Here is a 20,757-nt window from a genome sequence, read left to right as displayed (position 1 = left end):
AAGTTTTGTCAAGAATTAATAATTAAAATGTTGGTCAAGTCTTTGAGGATATGTCAAAGCTGCAAGCGCTTGTTTGAGAAAGCTACTATCAAGTCTGTAAACTATATATGTTTAAAAATCCTGTCATGAAAAAAAGGGCTCTGTAGCTGGTAGTTCACTGAAGGCAATTCGCTAAAAGTGTCCCAGGGTTAGCTTCTATAGCATCAGACAGACCACTTGCTGTGAAACCTTCAGATACCATGACAGTCAAATAATTGTATCTAAACATTTAAGAGGTTATAATATGCCAGTTAGGATTAGGTTATGCCCTGATTCAGGCAAATGAACACATAGTTTTAGTTTTCAGGATTTCTTGGCTAAGTGAGGCCATGAGTGAGAAGGTGCTGTGAACAATAAACCGGATGCCTTAAAATCTCATATTTTATTAGATGTCATTGGCTGACAGAAATGAATAGATTCTAGCTGGTATTTTTAGGGCATGTTCCTATATCCTCCAAGTTGAGGCAGAAATTATTACATGAAAGACTATACATTTTTAAAAAGCAGGACAGGGCACTGCTTGTGGAAATGGAAAATGATACCATTATTCTGGAATGCAACTAGCAACTCTAAGCCAAAAGACTTTATGTCCATACCTTTATTTGTGTGTGTGTGTGTGTGTGTGTGTGTGTGTGTGTGTCAATACCTTTAATGCTAAGACTTCATTCTTAGAAAAATAACTAGGGCACACAAGAAGATTTCGTTAAAATAACACCCATCCCTGTGGAAACAAAATATTGGCAACAACTTAAAAATCCAACCACAGGGAATTGGTTAATAAAATTATAATATATCCATAATGAAAGAATATATAATCATCAAAAATGATGTTACAGAAATATGTTTACTGTCATAGTAAAATATTTATGAAAAATCCTTAAATGAAGATAAATTACAAAAAAAAAAAAATACTGTATGACACCATTCCTTATAAGTTATGTATTTAAGAATTCACAGAAGGATTTGGAATAGAGATAAACCAAAATATTAATGCTAACACTTTTTTATGGGGTAGAACTATAGTTGATTTTTTCTTTTTTGCTTATCTACATAGTCTATTTTTTCTATAATGACCATGTATTATTTGTGTGATGAAGAAATTATACAAAAAGTGAGGGTAAGAAGGTAGAAAAACTAGAGAATAGAATATGTGTGTGAGGGTATATTATTCTTTCATTATGGGGAATTAATGTCTACTCTTTACTCTCTCTTCACACCTTGAGAGGTTCATGTGAAGTGCCTTTCTTAGAGCAAGAAACAGCTCTGCTGCTCCTGGAAACTTTCTTTCAATTCTGAGCAGTCATTCCATTCATCAACAATACCATCTTGGAGCTCCTGGTCATTCAACTTCCTTTATGCTTATAATCAAAAGAACTTTATCTCAATAGGCCTAAACAAGCTGCCACTCAGCCTGGTACAATGCAATAAGAATACACCTACTGAGCAATAGATGTAGAAACAAGTCACTGGTAAGACCTCATTCTCTAATCTTTCCAGATCATGTCATGAGATGTTGAGGGATTTCAGTTTTCATGTCAGAACAGTCTATCGTGCACTTAAAAAAAAAAATTACAGTCTGAAATATTCTTAATATTCTTAATATTGAGGGAAAGAAGCCAGATAAATTCATTTACATAAAGTTCAAAAAAAGGCAAAACTAATCCATAGTATTGGAAGTCAAGATAGTGATTACTATGGTTGAATAGTGACTACATAGTGGCTGCAGAAGGACATGAGAGGTGCTCCCGGGTGCTGGGAATGTTCTGCTTCTGTATTTAGGTGCTGGTTATGTAGGTATGTTACTTTGTGAAATCCTTTACATTGTACACTTACGAGTTGTGTATTTATCTTTATATAAGATACATCTAAAAAAAAAAGGTTTTAAATACAGATGCCTAGGCCTGAATGTGGACCTACTAAAATCGTAGGTTATAAATTCCCCAGATACTCCAGTGTGCAGACAAGGTATATCACTGGACCAGATGATCAATACTCAATGTTGTACTAAACCTGGCCCATACCAGCCCACAAAAGTCAGTTGTTAAATTTTCTGGAATTTTGTAAGCCCATTGTTAAAATAGTGTCAGTATTAAAAATTAAATTATATAAACTTATGATTAGATAAATTATAATAAAAACAAAGGTAACAAATACTCAAAATTTATACTTTCCTAATTATTTTTACCATATTTCACAATTTATACTTTTGAAGTTATTTATATCAATTTCACCTGTATGGTAGAAACCATATATAATGGTATGCTACTGTGCATCTGTCATGGATTGAATTATGTCCCCCCAAAAAATGTGTGTATCAGTTTGGCTGGGCCATGATTCCTGGTATTGTGTGGTTTTCCTATATGTTGTAAATCCTGCCTCTATGATGTTAACAAGGGAGGATGGGTGGCAGTTGTGTTAGTAAGGCAGGACTCAGTCTACAAGATTGGATTGTGTCCAGAGGCAATGTCTTGAGATACAAAAGACAGAAGTGAGCAGTGAGACAGGGGGATCTCATCCCATCAAGAAAGCAGTGCCAGGAGCAGAGCACGTCCTTTGGACTGGGGTCCCTGCACCGAGAAGCTCCTAGTCCGGGGGAACACTGATGAGAAGGCCGACAGAGAGAAAGCCTTCCCCTGGAGCTGACACCCTGAATTTGGACTTTTAGCCTACTTTACTGTAAGGAAATAAATTTCTCTTTGTTAAAGCCATCCACTTGTGGTATTTCTGTTATGGCAGCACGAGATGACTAAGACAGCATCTAAGGAGCCCTGGTGGTGCAGTAGTTAAAGCACTCAGCTGCCACCCAAAAGGTCGGCAGTTTGAACTCCACAGAAGAAAGACGTGGCAGTCTACTTCCGTAAAGCTTTATAGCTTTGGTAACCCTATGGGGCAGCTCTACTCTGTCCTACAGGGTCTCTATAAGTTGAAATTAACTTGATGGCAGTGGGTTTTTAATGTGCATCTCTTCCCAACTCCATGCTCAGTCACATTGGTAGCTTGAAATTGGCCATGGTGGGAGCATTTACGCCATGGAAATCAGCAAACACCACATATCAGGGCTTGCTTTTTGTTCTGTTGATTGTCTAGACTTAGAAAATGGGAAAAAAATGTCAACAGTACAGACTAAAATTAAAAGTGTGCAGCCAGTTTATTTTCACAGAATGCTTTTGCTGGTTTTTGCTGAACTCTTCTATCCATAGCCAACCTATGGTACAGTTAGTTGATGAACAGTGATAAATATTTTCCCTTACGTTAATGAATAAGACAACAGTGAAACAACAAAGACCTGTGTCAGAACTTCACTCACTCATCAGTGATGTGTACTGGAAAATATTTTTCAAATACTGGAAGGGTATTTTCTCAACTGTGAATAGTACAAACAGTCAAGGAAATACCCTTCCAGTATGTAAAAATGACACGGCAGGAGCCTCTGACCTTCTCTAACTTCACAAAGGGGAAGAGGAATCAAGATCAACAGCCCAAGGCTGATTCCTCTGAGGCAGAGGTCAGACATGCCTCCTCTTGTCAGCCCTTTTTACAAATTCTGACATCAACTGTCCCTTCCGTGGCACTCTCTACTTCTCTGCTGAGTTCAGTAACTTATTGAAATGGCCATACAGGACTCACAGACCACAGTTACAGTTATGGGGTTTTATTAGGGAAGTAACAGGTTACAGCTCTGGTTCAGGAATGCTCAGGATGCAGTTCTTCGATCAAGACAGCCTCTTCCCAGCCATACCTGCAGACACGTCTCTCTCTGGCCCCTTGGCCTCTGCCCTGCTTGGACAAGTGTTACAAAGCTCTTTTAGTTCTGCTGATAAAGTACCCAGAGGCACCCCACTCTGCCAGTAAGCCTCAGCCCAAAGGCACTCAGCTCTAGCTCTGTGGGTTGGCAAACCTAGCTCCACCAAGTGCCAGGAAGCACCCTACTCCACCAGCAAGCCTCCTGCCCAAAAGCACTCAGCTTTCTCGCTCCATAGGCTGGGCCACCTCCTGCAGGTCTTCTGTTTCTGCTGCTGCTTCTCATCATCTTTGGTGATACAGCTCTCTCTTTCTCGGTCTCCTGGTTCTAGGAGCTTCTCAGCACAGGGATCCAGGGTCCAGAAGATGCCTCCCACTCTTGGATCTTCTTTCTTGGTGGTGGTGAGATCCTCTCCTTCTGCCTCTGGGATGGCTCATGTTAAGCCTAGCGGGATGGCAAAACTGACTTATCTCTGCGTCACAGTTCCATATACCTCATTTGCATAGTCCCACTCAATCATTGTGTGTGAGCCACAAAGATTATGGCTAGAAGGGCCATAATAAGTAATTCATTGCACCGCACAGTATTTGAAAACTATTTTCCAGCACACATCACTGATGAATGAGTAAAGTTATTTGAAAACTATTTTCCAGTACACATCATTGATGAATGAATAAAAGTTTTACATAGGCCTTTGTTGTTTCACTTTTGTCTTGTTCATTAACATAAAGGAAAATATTAAGTAACATTCATATGGTAACTACACCTGTTCATCAACTAACTGTACCTACCATAGGTTGGCTATGGATAGAAGAGTTCAGCAAAAACCAACAAAAGCATTCTGTGAAAATAAATTGGCTATGTGGAACTTACAATAATAAATAATAAAGTATAAATTAATATTGTATATATTTTTATTATTTTTAAATTGTATGCCACACATCTTTATGAGAGTAACGTATATAATCAACTCATATATGTATATATTTGTACACACAGACACCACACGCATGTACAGATAAAATACGCATACCTTTTTTTCCCCAGGGAGTTAGCTGATTTATCTGCACACCATTGTCTACAACCTTTCCATGTCTAAGATTCTAATCTGCTATATCATGACTTAAGAAACAAGCAAACATCATGGAACAACTCGGTCAATCGGCATAACATAGATCATAAAGATAATGTTCTACATCCTAGTTTGGTGAGTAGCATCTAGGGTCTTGAAAGCTTATGAGTGGCCACCTAAGATACAGCTATTGGTCTCTACTTGTCAGGAACAAAAGAGAAAACCAAAGACCCAAAAGAGAAACTAGTCCACAGGACTAACAGCTCACACGAACAATGGCCTCATCTAACCAGAGACCAGAAGAACTAGATGGTACCCAACTACCACTAGTGACTGTTTTGACCAGGGATACAATAGAAGCTCCTGGATAGAATGAGATAAAAATATAGAACAAAATTCAAATTCCTAAAAAAACAGGAACCCCTGAGACTATCTCCCTAAGATACCCTTTGAACTTGGAACTGAAGCCACTCCCAGAGGTCACTTTTCATTCAAATAAGAGACTGGTTTATAAAATAAACAATAAATATCACCCATGAGTCCTGTGCTCCCTTAAATAATCAACTATATGAGACCAAACGGCCAACATTTATTTACACTAAAGGAAAGATGAGAAGGTAAGGAGGGGCAGAGAAGCTAGATTAATGAAAACAGAACAAACAGAATGGAAATAATGAGAATGCTTACACATTGTCAAAAATGTAACTAACGTCACGGAGCAGTTTGTATAAAAATTGTTAAATGGCAACCTAGCTTGTTGGGTAAACTTTCACCTAAAACACAATAAAATATTATTTAAAAAAAAAGGAAGAAAAGGAACAAAATAAGGTAGGAGTCTAGCTATGGTCTATAAAGCATGAGCTTCAGCATAAGATACAGTAACAACTATGCTTCGGCCCCTCACTACTCAAACAGTAATCCTCAAACCAGCAGCACTGGAATCACTGGGAAGCTTGTTGGAAATGCTTAGTCTCAGCCGCCACCCTACAACTCCTGAATCAGAGTTTGCATTTTAACAAGATCCCCAGGTGACTTATATCCACATTGAAGTTTGAGAAGCACTGCTTTAAAAATAATAACTCATTATTATTAACAGAAACAATATGAGATTAGTAATAAGCGTAGGGACAATCTACACTTGGTGATTTCTAAGCATCTAGCACCAGTTTAGCTACTTCATAGCACTGGGGAGAGCGCATGATTGTTATTCCTAAACTTGAAGAAAAGAACAGACATTTTGTTATATATATTTGTCAAATAGTAAAAAGCGAAACTGCACCATCAGGAAAATAAAGTCTGTTCCAGGTCACCTGGATTATTAATAAAGAATGAAAAAATGTTCAAGTTAAGAAAAAAAAAATCACAACAGTAGTTTTCCTCTATGCACATGGTAAATAGGACATGTTGCCAAAGGCTTGGTTCTAAAAGTCCAGAGCAGGGCATCAAGTGGCACATAACAAAGCGTGGCAGCTGGGGAGAGGAGTGTGACAAAACATCTCCCAGAGATGTAATTCAGGCCAGAGTAGTTATCAAGTGCTGAGGGCGAAAGGAGGAAATTGTAGTATTTACACTTTTCCTATTCATGTATCAGTCAGCAACATATGACAAAGAGGAAAGACAGGGCCAGCACGCAGAAAATACTCAGTACTAGAGTTGATTGAAATGGGGAGGAATGTCTCGTGTGTTTCAAAATTGAAAGCAAAAATTTTCTACTGGCAACAGTATCCTCTGGAAATATTTTTTAGTTACTTGGCTGAAAATACAGTATTTGCTTTGAGATGCAAAGGTCTATGTGGAAAACATGTTAGGTACTTAAACAGTGTCTGCAAGAAAATGAGAACCACAAATCTCCAAGAGGAGGTTGGTGTTAGTTTGCGGCAGAAACTGAAGCAATAAAATAATTCAGCTCACATAAACCTTGGCAGCCTTAGAATACACAGGAAACAAATGGAATTGTGACTGGGCTACTGGTACCCAGAGAGAATACTGGGCCTGTTTTTACCCAAGAAAAAAAGGTTACTATAACCATCCCTTGCAATGTCAGAAGTAAAATGACTCCAGTAAGTTTAGGGAGAAAATGATGTGACTACCCTCATTTTATCCTGAGATACTCCAGGAAGGCTCAGAAGAGAGCTAACCCTTACTGAGCTCCTACTCTGTGCTTTACGTGTGTGATTTCATTACATCCTCCTAATCCTTTGAGGGATGTGATACTGTTGCCATTTTACAAATGAGGAAAATGAGATCCAAAGAAGTAAGTATTTCACCCAAGTCACCTAGCTAATAAACAACCAGAGCTCCAAGGACAAGAAAACACGAGAAAGCTTCCAACAGACTGCTCAACAAAGACAGCTTAGGAGGCATGAGAGTGTGGAGTTACGTTTTAAAAAAGAGAAAAAACGGCTTCTATCTTGGAGTCACTGAAGATAAGTGAGGTTTCTCCTAGTACCCACCATATCTTTATACTGCTAGAATCCTCTTATCACCCGTTTCTGGATGTGCCTTAGGTCTTAGATATATTTCAGACCTGATAGTTGTAATTTTGGCTACGTTGGAGGTTTTAGAAGACTTGGCACTTTTCAGGCAGTGTTATATAATGGAAGGAACCCTGGGACTGGGACTCAGAAACCTGGGTTCAATTCAGACTGTGTCACTTATTAACTCTGAGGGTAGGTATCATACATCACTTCTGTGGGTCAAAGGTTTTTTCATCTGTATGAAGTTGGACTCGATATTCTTAAGGACCTTTCTGGCTCTATGATTCAACACTCCAAGATTCAACTATCAAAATTTAAGACTATGACTTCCATCAAAAAACAGTAGAAATAACCTGAAGAGTTACTAAATTTGTTCAGGTAAGCCTGCTACATGGTTCAAGTTACATCTTAAAAAAAAAAAAAAAAAAAAAAACCCTCAAAAACAATAGTAAGTATTTAACTGCTATCTTCCATCATGGAGCCCTGGTGGTGCAGTGGTTAAGAGCTTGGCTCCTAACCAAAAGGTCAGCAGTTCGAATTCACCAGCTACAACTTGGAAACTCTATAGGGCATTTCTACTTTGTCCTATAGGGTTGCTATGGGTCGAAATCAACTCGACGGCAAAGGGTTTTTGATACACTCCATCATCTGCAGGAATAAGCCTGGAAGGAAATGGTTTAAAGTATTTTCTCCAGAAGTTCTTTTAGAATAAACATGTATTCAAGTCCTTAGGCAGACCTGGGTGCAAATCTAAGTTTTGCTTCCTGTTAACACTGTAACTCAACTTCTCTGAGGTCCATTTTCTGCTTCTGTAAAATGGGAAATAATGACTATTAGCTGTAATGCAATCAAGTGACTTGCACCTAGCAGGGGCATCAAAAATGCTGGTTATTGTTATTTCAATGGTCATTAGGAGTTTGGTTTATAACTGGGTAACAATTCAAAGGAAACTTCTCCACAGAGGAATGGAGTCTTGCCATTAATCTGGGTCTATGCAATAAATAACCCCAGCCTCGGAGTAATGTAATTACTGCTGCTAGGCCTATTGACATCTCTGTCTTTCTTTGTAAACTTTACAATTCACTCTTTAGTGGATAAAACCTGATTGAAGACATGCTGATGCACTTAATGGGACCGGGAATATCTGAAGACAGGATTGTCCTGGGACATCCGGAAAAAGTGGCTGTCATACCAACATTTCATTTTCAGTGTCTTTATTTGCTCATTTCTCAATTTGTGCCCTATGTTCACAAAGAACAAAAAGTTCCAGCAAGAAGGAAGAGGTGAAGGAGGTGGCGTCACTTTGTTAATAAACTATAAACAAACAAAACAATTCTGATGCTGACATATGAACAACCAATCCATATACATCGTACCCATTTGAGTGACTATTTTCCCCCAAAACTTCCCTTCCTCTCCCAGCCCTCCCCTTCCAACCTCACCACTCATTCACACACTCTATTACCTCCTGCCTGTTTCTAAATATTCTTTTTGTAACTTATTTTCCCTTCCCTCTCCAAGTGTGGTTTTGGTATTGTGAGGCTGGTGGGAAGCCTGGATGGAGAAAAGATGAACACCAGAACCAGATTCACATCATTCGTACTCTTAGAACCCTATTACATGAAGCCAGGGTGAGGTTTTCAAATAATGGGAAATTGAAATGCCTGTTTTCTAGAAAGAACAAAAATTCCGCTGCTTCCTACAGGTGAATTTCCTGAGTGAAAAACACAGTAAAATTTCAAATGTTTCTAGCCATTTTTTAAAGAGACAAGGCATGCATATTAACCAAAGCCTTGTGAAGTTCAAACGAAGCAAACAAATGATTGCTAATTAAGTGATTATTATTAGAGATATCATGCTAATATTAGGGTCTCTTTTTGCTCTAACATATGATTCAAAGTATAATTCTACTGCTTTAAACAATTATAGCTTTATAGTTGCTACATTGATGTTTTCATGATATACCATTGTCACAGCTAACCGTTAATCAGTTGCTGGTGAGGTCTCAGCCTATAATAGGATCTTCTCAACATAATATTATGGGACAGTATGGAACATATATGTCTCCTGGGACAATATATTTTGTAATAACCCATTTTATAACAACATTTACAGGACAATGCTCTTATAGAACAGCTTATAAAACCAAAAACCAAACTTGTTGCCATTGAGCCAATTCCGACTCATAGTGACCCTATAAGACAGAGTAGAACTGCCCCATAGGGTTCCCAAGGACCGACTGGTGGATTTGAACTGCTGATCTTTTGGTTAGGAGCCAAGCTCTTAACCATTGTGCCACCAGGGCTGCAGAACAGCTTATAATATCCCTTAAATGCTTCAAAGTTTCTCTTAATTAAGCTTCTAGGGTTATCGGCTTGACTTGGCGATATCAGTACATTCAAAAAATGATATATTGAGGTTTTTCTTTAGTAATTTGTTCCTCCATTTCATCTTTTATTACCTTTTTTATATGAGAATACTCCCTAGGAAAGATTAACAACTGTTACGAATCATTCTACCAGAAGAGGAGGAGAAAGGGGTGGGGAGGAAGGGGAGAGGGAGGGAGAGGAAGGAAGAGGGGGAAGAGGAGGTCCTCAATCCAGGCAAAAATTGAAAATGTCTTACTTAACCTTCAGATAGTGGACATTTTCAGGATTTCGATTGGGATTTATTTATTATATATCCAAATCTATCTATGTGACACCTTTTAGACAAACTAGATTCTAATCCAGTACTTCAAGCATCATGTAGAATTGTAATGCTTTCTTAAAGATGCTGTGCAGGTTCAAACAGCTCACAATTTTGTCACAATGCTTTTGCAACAGTAATGTCTTTGAATTTGAGATACTGTAATTTAGTGATTCTGGATGACTGCCTGATCACTCCCTGTTGGGCTGAAATTCTATATTCTGTCTTTTCCTAAACTCTTCATCCATTTACCATCTATGCATACAGAAACTGTGCTTGGAAATTTTTTTCCATTCATACGTGGAATTTCAAAGTAATCTCACAGATCGCAAAATGCTACAATTTTCATAAATGTACCATTGATCCCCAATTCAGCCTTTTGCCACATATAATCTTGATGTATTCTCTAATTGCCTCATACATGAATGTTTAATTCCTTGCCTTTTAAATCTGGTTGTAATATCCTTAAGACCAGAGACTGCACAACAGGAGAAAGGACACATTAAATACTTATTTTTTCACTGTTTCACTTAAGAAAATGGAAGTTATTCTTTTGCAACAGCTGGACCGTCGAATGTTATTATATGAGCTGTAATTACCAAGTTACCTTAGGCCCATCACTTCGTCTTTCTGGGCCTCACTTTCACTATTAGAGAAGAATTTTCTCAATAGGAGAGTTTAGGTTTTAGAGTAAGAACAGTATTTTTTTCTTTAAATCCTATTCCTACCATTGACTAGAAGTATGAACTGAATATATTATCTAACCTCTCTGAATTTCCAATTCTCACCTGTCATTTGGGAATCAAGACAGTGGTTTCACCTGACAGGGTTTTTTTTTTTTTAAGTACAATGAGAACATAAGTGTAAAGAATGCAGCACACATTATCTGACCTAACTCGGTTGGTGCTCAATAAATGTCAACTATTATTATATCAAGTTTCTTCTCAGTCTTATGTGCTAAGATTAGAAGTAAAACCTTAATTATCAAGTGCCTATATCCCTAGTATTCTCAACTCTCTCATATTACGTTGATCCTCAGTGTAAAACAAACAAATAAATAATGTCTTAGAAAACACAAATTCAGGGCTTACTATTCTATTTTACTCATAATAGAATAATTTTGATAATCATTGAACATGTGATGATCTTAATTGAGCTCATAAAACAAATGATGAAGACACATCCTTTTAAGATAAATTACCAAGAAACCTGTTCTGCAACGCATGCTCACAATTAGACACAGGATTATCATCAATCTATGGTCACGGGTTTGCACGAACACACTGACCTGGCTTGCTGGAAGTGAAGAACAGAACACCTTGCTCACAGGTAGACTTACCTACACAAAAGAGAGAGATAATTTATAAATCCTATTGCCTGTCAGGAGCCACTAAAATTGTCAACATCCATTGTTTTTTCTACCATCCTTCCCCAAAGAGCAGAATCTGCTTTATTTTTGCAAAGTGCCTGTGTTAAAGTGGCATTTCTTTGGGTTAAATGTATCCTGAAAGAGTGAGGTTAACATTTTGTAGCATTTGAGAAAATATATTTCTGAGCATTTGAGATGATTAAAAAAAAAAGCACTTGGCCTCAAACCAAGGGATGAGAACAATAAAAATCTTACAGACATTTTACAATACAGAAGTCACAGAAGTGGACGTGCTATTGCTCCAAAATAGCCTTTTTAGGTACTATTATCATAACTAAAGAGCCCCGGTGGTGCAGTGGTTAAAGTGCTCAGATGTGAACTGAAAGGTTGGCGGTTCGAACCCACCAGCCACTCTGTGGGAGAAAGATGTGGCAGTCTGCTTCTGTAAAGATTTACAACCTTGGAAATCCGATAAAACAGTTCTACTCTATCTTATGGGATCGCTATGAGTCAGAATCCACTGGAAGGCGTTGGGTTTGGTGGGTTATTATCATAACTAAGGAGTTGCTGGGTGGCAAAAATGGTTAAGAGCTTGGCTACTAACAGAAAGGTTGGAGGTTCAAATCCACCCAGAGGTACCTCAGAAGAAAGGCCTGACAACCGCATTCTGAAAGGTCACAGCCATTGAAAACCCTATGGAGCACCCCTCTACTCTGACACACGTAGAGTTGCCATGAGTTAGAATTGACTCGATGGCAACTGGTTTGGTTTTTTGGTTTATCATAACTGAAGAATCAAACAATGCTAGCTTTTCCTATGAAACTATATTTATATAGTTGATAAATTGTATTATAGAACCAGTAACATCAAACCACGTGTGTTTCTATTTACACCTCTGTTCTCACACACAGCCCTATATAATTAAATTTACACCACTTTCAAAATTTGGGAAAATAACATGTTATGGGGAAGTTTAGATGGATACTGACCATGATTTATAGCTTAATGATTTTTTCAAAGCCTTCTACACTGAGACAAACCACTTAAACCCTTTTCCCACCAATATGTCCAAATATGATCCAGGAACCTCAGAGAAACTCTTGTTTAATAATTTACTGCTCACTCCACCTGTGGAGCAGTATGCAGACATTACCATACCGAAAAGAGCTGTGTTTGTTTTCTAGTAACCAATGACTCTTTTAGGCAGCAGAAAGTTATTGGAAATGAAATGTACTTACAAATTTCTAAAGAGTGTTTGTAAACATACTTATCAAAAAAAAAAGATAAATAATAATAAATAAATTTTAAAAGTTTCCCAAAGTAAACTCACGCAGCCTATTGGCTATGTGATGTGGGAGGGCATTATACAAAGAAGAAAACCACCGATAACTTAAAGAGAACAGTATTATTCATGCAGTGTAGAGAGGATACAATACAGTGCAGAGTGTGTAGCACAGACCCCCTTGGAGGTAGGGGAGTCCCAAACCAGAGAAAACACAAGCTGAGCATCTGGCTGGGGTACAACAGAGCTCCTGAATAGCACAGGCTGGGGAAGTTCAAAGTCTGGGAGACTCTTACGGTCTCAGCTTCCTAGATCTTCCTAGACCTGGTTGCCACTGGGTATATATCAACCTCCATGCATTTTTTTCCCCCCAGCAAATGTGTATAGTCAGCTCCAAAGGCACAGCTTGTGTGCTGACGTGCAAAGCCAAGTCAAAACCCCGCGCTTGGCGCTCCCTTCTAACTTTCTGGCTTGTCCAAGTCTAAATATTGACATTGCTCCTCAGTTGAGATGTTTGATACTGCTGAAGATAGAAAAAGCACAGCTAACAGTGCAATCTAATGATATATTTGTACACATTTGTGCCTTCTGTCCATTTTTTTTAATTGCGGGGGGGGTGTGTGGATTCCTTTGTCTGCACAACTGCTCCCCCGCCCCTCCGTTGTTCTCTCCAAAAGCTGAGCATACGGAGAGACAAGGTAAAGTGTTTTGCAAGCCCCTCATGGCAGCTCCTGCTGTTGTCACAGCAACTCACAACAGACTCCATAGACACGGGGTGGGGGGTGGGGGTGGGGGCGCCAAACTGTGAGCTGACCGGTGAACTCTCATGGTGTGCAAGCGGCAAAGGGGCTAGCATATGCCCCTTTTCAGGTCCTCCTGCTCCCCACCACTGTCCTTCGAAGGAAAAGAGCCCTCTTACAGGCGCGGCACCAATCCCTCCCTGGCGCGGCCAGCCTACTAAGGGTGCCTGTTGTGCATTTTCTCAGCTCCAAGTTAGGGGTGCGGCTGTGTGGGCGCGCCTAGAGATCTGCTTGCTTCTGGTATGGGGTCCCTGGCCTCGCAGAGGGGCTAGGGCACCCCACAGCTCGGTCCCCAAACTCTCTCTTGGGACGCTGCTGGTCGCGTGGCGGGGTCCCGGGCCCCCATGTGCCACCCGCTGGGGCCTGGGCGGTGGGGGCTACGCGGCGGGTGCTCAGAGAAGTTTCATACCACAGCGCACTCACGACACAGAACCTACCCTGAAGCCGAGTGAGACGCGAGCTCTCTCCGCCTTCAAGGGCTGGGGGGAGCAGGGAGGCCCCCGCCACTCAGCAGCAGCCACCACTGCGCGCGGTCGCGGGTGTGCGGGGCCCCTGCGCGCGGCGCACAGCCCGCCGCCCAACTTTGCACAAAGGCAGCATGGCACTGCCTCGCCTTGCGGGCTCCCCAGCGCTGCCGCGGCTCTGCCGGCTCCTGGGCGAGAGGGGCTCGCCCCTTTCCCACCCCTAGCCCTCCCCTTCGCCTCCTGCCCCCACCCCACTCCCAGGCGGGGCAGTCGGGCGGAACCGAGCGCCCAGCACCTATCTCCGCCGCGGTAGCGGCTGCCTCTTGCACTGTGACGTTAGCAGCGTTCGTGGCTATTTATACCCACACGATTGGATTTCATTCATGAAACCAAGGCCTGGTGTGTCTGTGCGCTGGGGCGCGGGTTGCAAAGGTGCCTCAGCTTTACGCAGACTTGGGGGGGAGGGGGCGGGCTCAGAGCCGAATTGCCCGACACAAACATGCGCAGAGCATGAAGACCCCAGCGCTTCTCCCAAGCTTCCCGGAGGGGAGGGTCAGGGTGATCTGTGCCGTCTCCCATCCCCACCATCCCACCCATTCCCGCACATCCTCTGGCCCTTTGTCCCAGGCTCTGGAAAAGTAAGTTGGGCCACTAACCGGCTGGGCAGCATGGCTTTCTTCCCTCTAGGAGCTGACTGGCCGCGGACTCCGAGGGAGGACATTGGCTTTTGTTTCAAAATCAAGCCCAGCTGCTGACTAAGGGCTGCGTTAGCCCAGCCTCTTCCTCCCCTGGGCGCTGCACGTGCTGGCGGGCTCCCCCTTCTGTGTTACCTTCCTCCCGCGACTTGGCTCCTGGGTTCCCCGCAGGGGGCGTAGGGACGCATCGGCTGCCCCTGACCCAAGAGGCTATTTACAACCTCCTGCAAATGGCTGAAGAAAGAGGTGAAAATTGACATCTGGCCCCTCAAGGGTTGTCAGAATTCTCCGAAGCCCATGACAGCCCATTCCTCCTCCTGAAAACTCTTCTCACTCTTCCAGGCTAACTCTGAGCTCTGAGGACAGGACCGGGGGTAGTTTTCGCGCATTCGCATAACAAATACTGAACAGTGCCTAAAGTATGTCAAGTACCTTGCCAAACTCTGGGTAGGTGACAGTCAGAGGCAGATTAACCAGTAAACACAATATGCACCGGCTTGCATTGAGCAAGGTAGGCACAGGCTTAGCTGTATTTTCCTTGCCAATCTGTGGTAAGCAATTTCACATGGGTTTCACCACATTTTTTATTTGATGGGGAACAGGTGAAATTGTGCACTGCAGATTGGTGGGAAGGCACAACAGGGCCCTGCTTACTTTGCTTATCGGGTAATCCGGCCTGAATGAATGACAAGGATGAACACATCCAACCTGGTCCACACCCTCGGGAGCTTTCAGTCTACTTGTTTAAACCTCCTCTTTCCCAGCCTGTAAACAGGCAACTGGTGGAATAAAGTTACTAATGTGTTCAGCTACATTAAGGGATTTAGTCATTTAATAAACCTTTAATGAAGAGGCAGTGTATCAAGTGCTGGGTTTACAAAATGGCGACAATGTGTCCTGGCCCTCAAGGAGTTTTCAGGTAAGATGTTCCTGAGATATTGAAGGGCTGGGAAAAAGAGAGCCACATTTTATTGTAAAGTCTATTTCTTTGTGTTATCTCCCAAGAAATGGCTCACGTGAAAAAATCCTAAAAGCAAACAAACTCCTCTGCCCCCATGTTTAGATGGAATACTGTCCTCTCCTGGATTCCTAGATGAGGTTCAGTCCATTGGGTATTCCTAATCTTCTCTAGTTTATATTCACCTTGGAGACCAAGGCCTGCCTGGTGCTCTCTGAATCTCCCAGAGACCACCCCCCCACCCCCCGCCCCAGGATATAGTGGAATTCAATATTTTTACGAGGAAAGGTATCATGGGCAACATTTTTGTTTGTTTGTTTAAGCTGTCCTTATGTCCTTATGGCATTGTCTTTAGAAACGGAGTTATCAAGCCCTAATCTTTGATACCTGGAAGAGAGGGTAGGGAAAACCAAGTATAGGTGTCTAAGGACTTCAAGACAGATACACAAGGAGGTAATCGGTCATTTGATACAAAACTAGCTTCCCTTAGTCTATTTAAAAATGACTCTATTTTGAAAGGTTCAATCAAAATACTTCATTTTAGGAACAAGTTTCTTAGGAAAAGTTAATTAATCCTGTTCACTCCTAGCAATCAGTTCTCTTCGTTGCAAGCCCTTTCTCTTCAAACGGCCCTCGGGGTTAAGAAATAGGGTAGATACAATTAAAAAAAAAAAAATTATCGCACACACAAGAAAAGAAATAGGGTAGAAAGTCAAAAGAAACGGGAGCCAATATGTATTGCAGCCCTCATTTGTGGCAAACAATGGACTCAGTCGCATCACTAGAGGGATGAGGGGGGTGTGGACTGTACCCCCTGACATTGTCAGAGGGAGGGGATGACACCAAAATGACACCAGGGTCGGCAGCGGTGGTGGAGGGGGCGGTGTTGTCTGGTGAGGGGCTGCCAAGGCAGCGGCGTCACTAGGGTTGGTGTCACCCAGTGCGGTAACTTGTCACCACCCCCCAATCCCCACCTGCCAGTCCGGCTGCAGGTGGCTGGGCCAGGCGCCCTGCACTGAGTGGAGACGAGGGTCTCCGCTTTGGCCAGTGGGAGAGGGGAGGAGCTAAGGGGAGTCCTGGGGAGGGGGTTGGCGGGCTGGGAGGGGCTGTACAGCGCTGGACTCTGCGTGGGCAGGGAGCCGGCGCTCGTTCACCGGGGTGGGTCCACTGGCTGCCTATGGAGGGTGGGGTGTGTTTTGACATCATAATGAGTTAGGGCACTGGGTGACACCGACCCTACTGAAGCCACTGAATGGACTAGGTGCTTTAAAACATACTGTCTCATTTAATCCCGACAACTATTGAGGGATGCCATTATTATAACCGTTTTATAGACAGGGAAACCAAGGCATGGAGAGGTAAGTAATTTTCTGAGGCTTTGACAGGTGCATTTGCACCTGGGTTGGCCTGGCTATAGCCTGTACAGTGTAATCCTGATTTTATCCCCAACCGGCTTTTGAATATTCTGCCTTTCCTCACTTTCCTGCATTTGCTCAGTTATAAATTAAAAAGGGTTAAGTGACATGCTTCTCTTAAGCAGGAGGCAGGTTCTGGGGCGAAAGACACTTACTCCAAGACCACAGTTAGCAGATTTACCCTTTAGCCCTCCACCCCCAGGCAGCACTGAAACTGAAGGCCTTCCAAAGGGATGTTCCTTCTATAAGAGGATAAAGAACAATCCATTATTTTGGAATTCCTCAGTTGGATGGCTAAATCTGAGGTAAACTGACCTAAAGAACTTTCAGGAAAATAAATTAATGTAAACAGTCATTCAGATAAGAAAAAGGAAAGGTTACTTTCTGGGAAGTCCTTCCAAATAGGGGCAGTGATCTGTGGAAGATGTGACACAATGGTGCTGTGTAGTCCCAAATTTTACATATGGAACTTGTGATTCTGGAGAAGTTGGAGAAAATTCAGCAAGGAGTACAGGCTATATGTTGCCAACAAGAAGGGAGAGAAAAGAAACAATAGCAAATAATCCCTGGAAACACTGCCATGAACATATTCCTGCTCTTTATATTACCATAAAGTAATCAACATTTGTATGCTGCAATTGTTGCTTGTTAATAAAATCAAAACTATTTGATTTAATAAATATGAAGATCGGTAAAGCTGAATTTAGCCCACATTATGTATTTCAACATTTTCAGGGTTGTATTGCACACAAGTGGTTTAAAATTTTTTGACTAACTTTTATGGTAAATATTTTACCAAAGTCGTAACTTGTTGCTATTGAGTCGATTTTGAACTACAGTGACCCTAGGATTAAAAAAATAAATAAAAATATAATCAAGATACAGAACTATTCTACTATCACAAAGGAATCCCTTGTGCTTTGTATTTGCACCTGCCCAACATTAAGCTGTTCTCCATCATTGTAGTTTTGTCATTTCAAGATTGTTATATAAATGGGATCATTCGGTATGTAACGTTTTGAGATTAACTTTTTTTTTTTTTAAGTAAGCATAATGTCCTTGATGTTCATCCAGACTGTGGTATGCATCAATAGTTCATTCCTTTTTTTTGCTGACTAATCTTGCACTGTATGGATGTATCCGAGTTTATTTAACCATTCACACATTGAAGGACATTTGAGTTGTTTCCAGTATTTTGCTGTTATGAATAAAGCAGCTATGAACATTTGTGTACAGGCTTTTGTGTGAATATAAGCTTTTGTTTCTTGGGAATGAACGCCCAAAAAATGTGATTGCTGGGATGCTAAGTTTTAAAAGAAATTGTCAAACCTATTTTCCAGAGTGGTTGTACATTATACATTACCACCAGCAATGTATGAGAGATCCAGTTTCTCCACATCCTCATCATCATTTGGTATTATCACTTAAAAATAAAATTCACTGTTCTAATAGTTGTGTGGGGTCCCCAGTGGTGCAAACGGTTAACATGCTTGGCTGCTAACCAAAGGGATGGAGGTTTGAATCCACACAGAGGCACCTCCGAACAAAGGCCGGGTGTTCTACATATGAAAAATCAGCCATTGAAAACCCTAAGGAGCATAGTTCTGCTCTAACTCACATGGGGTCACTGTGAGTTGGAATCAGCTTGAGGGTAACTTGTTTTTAATAGTTGTTATTAAATACTTACATTTCCCAAATGGATAATGATAGGAACATCTTTTCATGTGCTTACTCAACATCTGTATCTCTTTGCTGAAATAGCTGTTCATGTCTTTTGCTTCTTCTATAATTGGATTTTTTTTTAACTGTTGAGTTTTGATTGTTCTTTATATATTCTGAAGTCATAGAATGTTAAAATTGTAAATTAAATATTACCTCAAGATAACTATTTTCAATTAAATCGCTATTGTTCAACATTTCTCGAGCTCTGGTGGCACAGTGGTTAAGAGGTTGGCAGCTAACCGAAAGGCCGGCAGTTCGAATCCACCAGCTGTTCCTTGAAACTCTATGGGGATAGTTTTACTCTGTCCTATCGGGTTGCTATGAGTCAGAATCCGCTCACGGTAATGGGTTTGGTTTTTTGTCTTTTTTTTTTCCCCAACATTTCTATTGCCATCATTTTTTTAGAGAATATTCTCAGGTACGGTAAGTACTTATATAAAACTCTATAGAGACAGTCTTTTCAGGTTTATTTTATAAATCTGCATTTCAGCGGTTGGTAAGCGACGCCAGGATAACCGGCATACACAGAGCTGCCTGCCTGCCTGGCCAGCACGTGGCTGCAGTTCGAGGAGCCACAGACTGGGCCTCGTGCGCATGTGCAGATGTGGCTGGGCTGCCTGCAGCATCCGGATAGCAGAGATGGAGGCGCTGAGTGTAGGCAGGCCTGGCCGCGCGCGTGGTAGGAGACTCATGGGCCACTCTCCTGCGCGGGGTGATGCAGCAGCAGCGGCAGCTATGGATGCCTGACAGAAAGACAGCTTGGCGCTGTCCACATTTTCCGCCTCGGATGCAGAATTTGCTGCTGTCGTTGGCTATTTAGAGGGCATGGTGATGAGTTCTTTTATCCAGACAAATTTCATGGACAATTACTTATAGAGCTTGAAGACATAAAAGAGTATGAACACACCTAAGTGTCTATCTTTAACACACATATTTATTTCGTAAAAATGTATATTAAAGAGCAACTGCTGGAGTGGGTTCCTTGGCGTTAAGATGGCGGCTTTCCCAATGTCCCGGTGAAGATGAAGTGACTGGTGACGCGTTCGACATGCTGCTCACATTTACGGATTTTTTGGCTTTTGAAGAAATGTTTCTGAGCAGAAAAAGGATGGGAGCTTGACTTAGTGGTTTAGTGGCGACTTTGTTGTGCAAATCATCTTGCATGTCAGCTTTCCAGCACCTCTGGCTGGGTTTGAACTGCCAACCTTTCAGCTGTCAAGCGCTTAACTGTTTGCACCACCCAGGAACTCCTTTATTGATAACTAGTGCCCGCCTCCAGGCAGTGGGGTTGGTCTGGACAGCGTGGACCCAATAGGCTGGGAGAGGCTTCAGCTAATGATGAAAGGAAAGATGGACTCTGTTGTGGGGCTCTTCATTAATGTTAAGTATTGATGGGTCAAAAAGAAAATGACCTGACCCTCCTGGGACCTGTTGTTTCTTCTGAAAACCTTGAATTCGGTAACAGAGTAGACATGTCTCCCAAGTGCTTCTGAGTCAGACTACTCCGGGGCCCCCACTTCCCAGCATCGGTGTTGTTGGTGAGGCAACATGGAATAAAGTAATCACGACCCCTCTGTGTCCCAAATAGCACAGGCAGCTTTGTGCGAATCTTCTGTGTGCTCACACTCCTTTATCTGGGTAAGAGTGAAAGCCCTTCAGCCCTACTGGCCCAGCTATGTGGGGTTTTTGACTGTTTGGGAATTTATCTCCATTGTTACTCAAACTTTGTTGTTGTTAGTTGCCTTCCAGTTGATTCTGGCTCATGGCGGCCCCAAGTGTGCAGAATAGACCTGCTCCATAGGGTTTTCAAGGCTGTGACTATTCGGAAGCAGATCGCCAGGGCTGTCTTGCATGGCCTCTGGGGTGGTTTGAACTGCCAACCTTTCGGCTGGTAGTGAAGCACTTAACCCTTTGTACCACCCAGGGACACCTTTACTCAAACTAACTCTAGAGATTTCTGAAGCTCCTATTTTCTGATTTATGGGGAAATCAGAGCGAGTCTTGACCGTGAGAATCAACCAAAAGTGATGTCCT

General features: G+C 41.8%; 1 protein-coding gene across 9 annotated transcripts in view; it reads right to left on the bottom strand.

Moving 5' to 3' along the window:
• Window positions 1–20,757, bottom strand: part of RHOBTB1 (Rho related BTB domain containing 1) — a 120,800-nt gene that overhangs the window by 59,833 nt on the left and 40,210 nt on the right. For 4 of the 9 annotated variants that reach the window (XM_023739312.1, XM_004369858.1, XM_023739299.1 and 1 more), the window contains exons 1-2: window positions 13,907–14,214; window positions 11,307–11,357 (exon numbers count right to left, since the gene is read on the bottom strand). The gene's annotated coding sequence lies outside the window, so the exon portion shown is untranslated. Of the gene's footprint in view, window positions 1–11,306; window positions 11,358–13,906; window positions 14,266–14,589; window positions 14,703–20,757 lie in introns of those variants that run through there. The other 5 variants (XM_023739309.1, XM_023739295.1, XM_023739303.1 and 2 more) reach the window with 3 other exon arrangements.

Source organism: Trichechus manatus, unplaced genomic scaffold (genome assembly GCF_000243295.1).
Source record: "Trichechus manatus latirostris isolate Lorelei unplaced genomic scaffold, TriManLat1.0 scaffold00007, whole genome shotgun sequence".
In the NCBI taxonomy this organism is placed as follows: Eukaryota; Metazoa; Chordata; class Mammalia; order Sirenia; family Trichechidae; genus Trichechus; species Trichechus manatus.
Note: the sequence above shows the minus strand (reverse complement) of the source record. Positions and strands in the feature narration are given on the sequence as shown.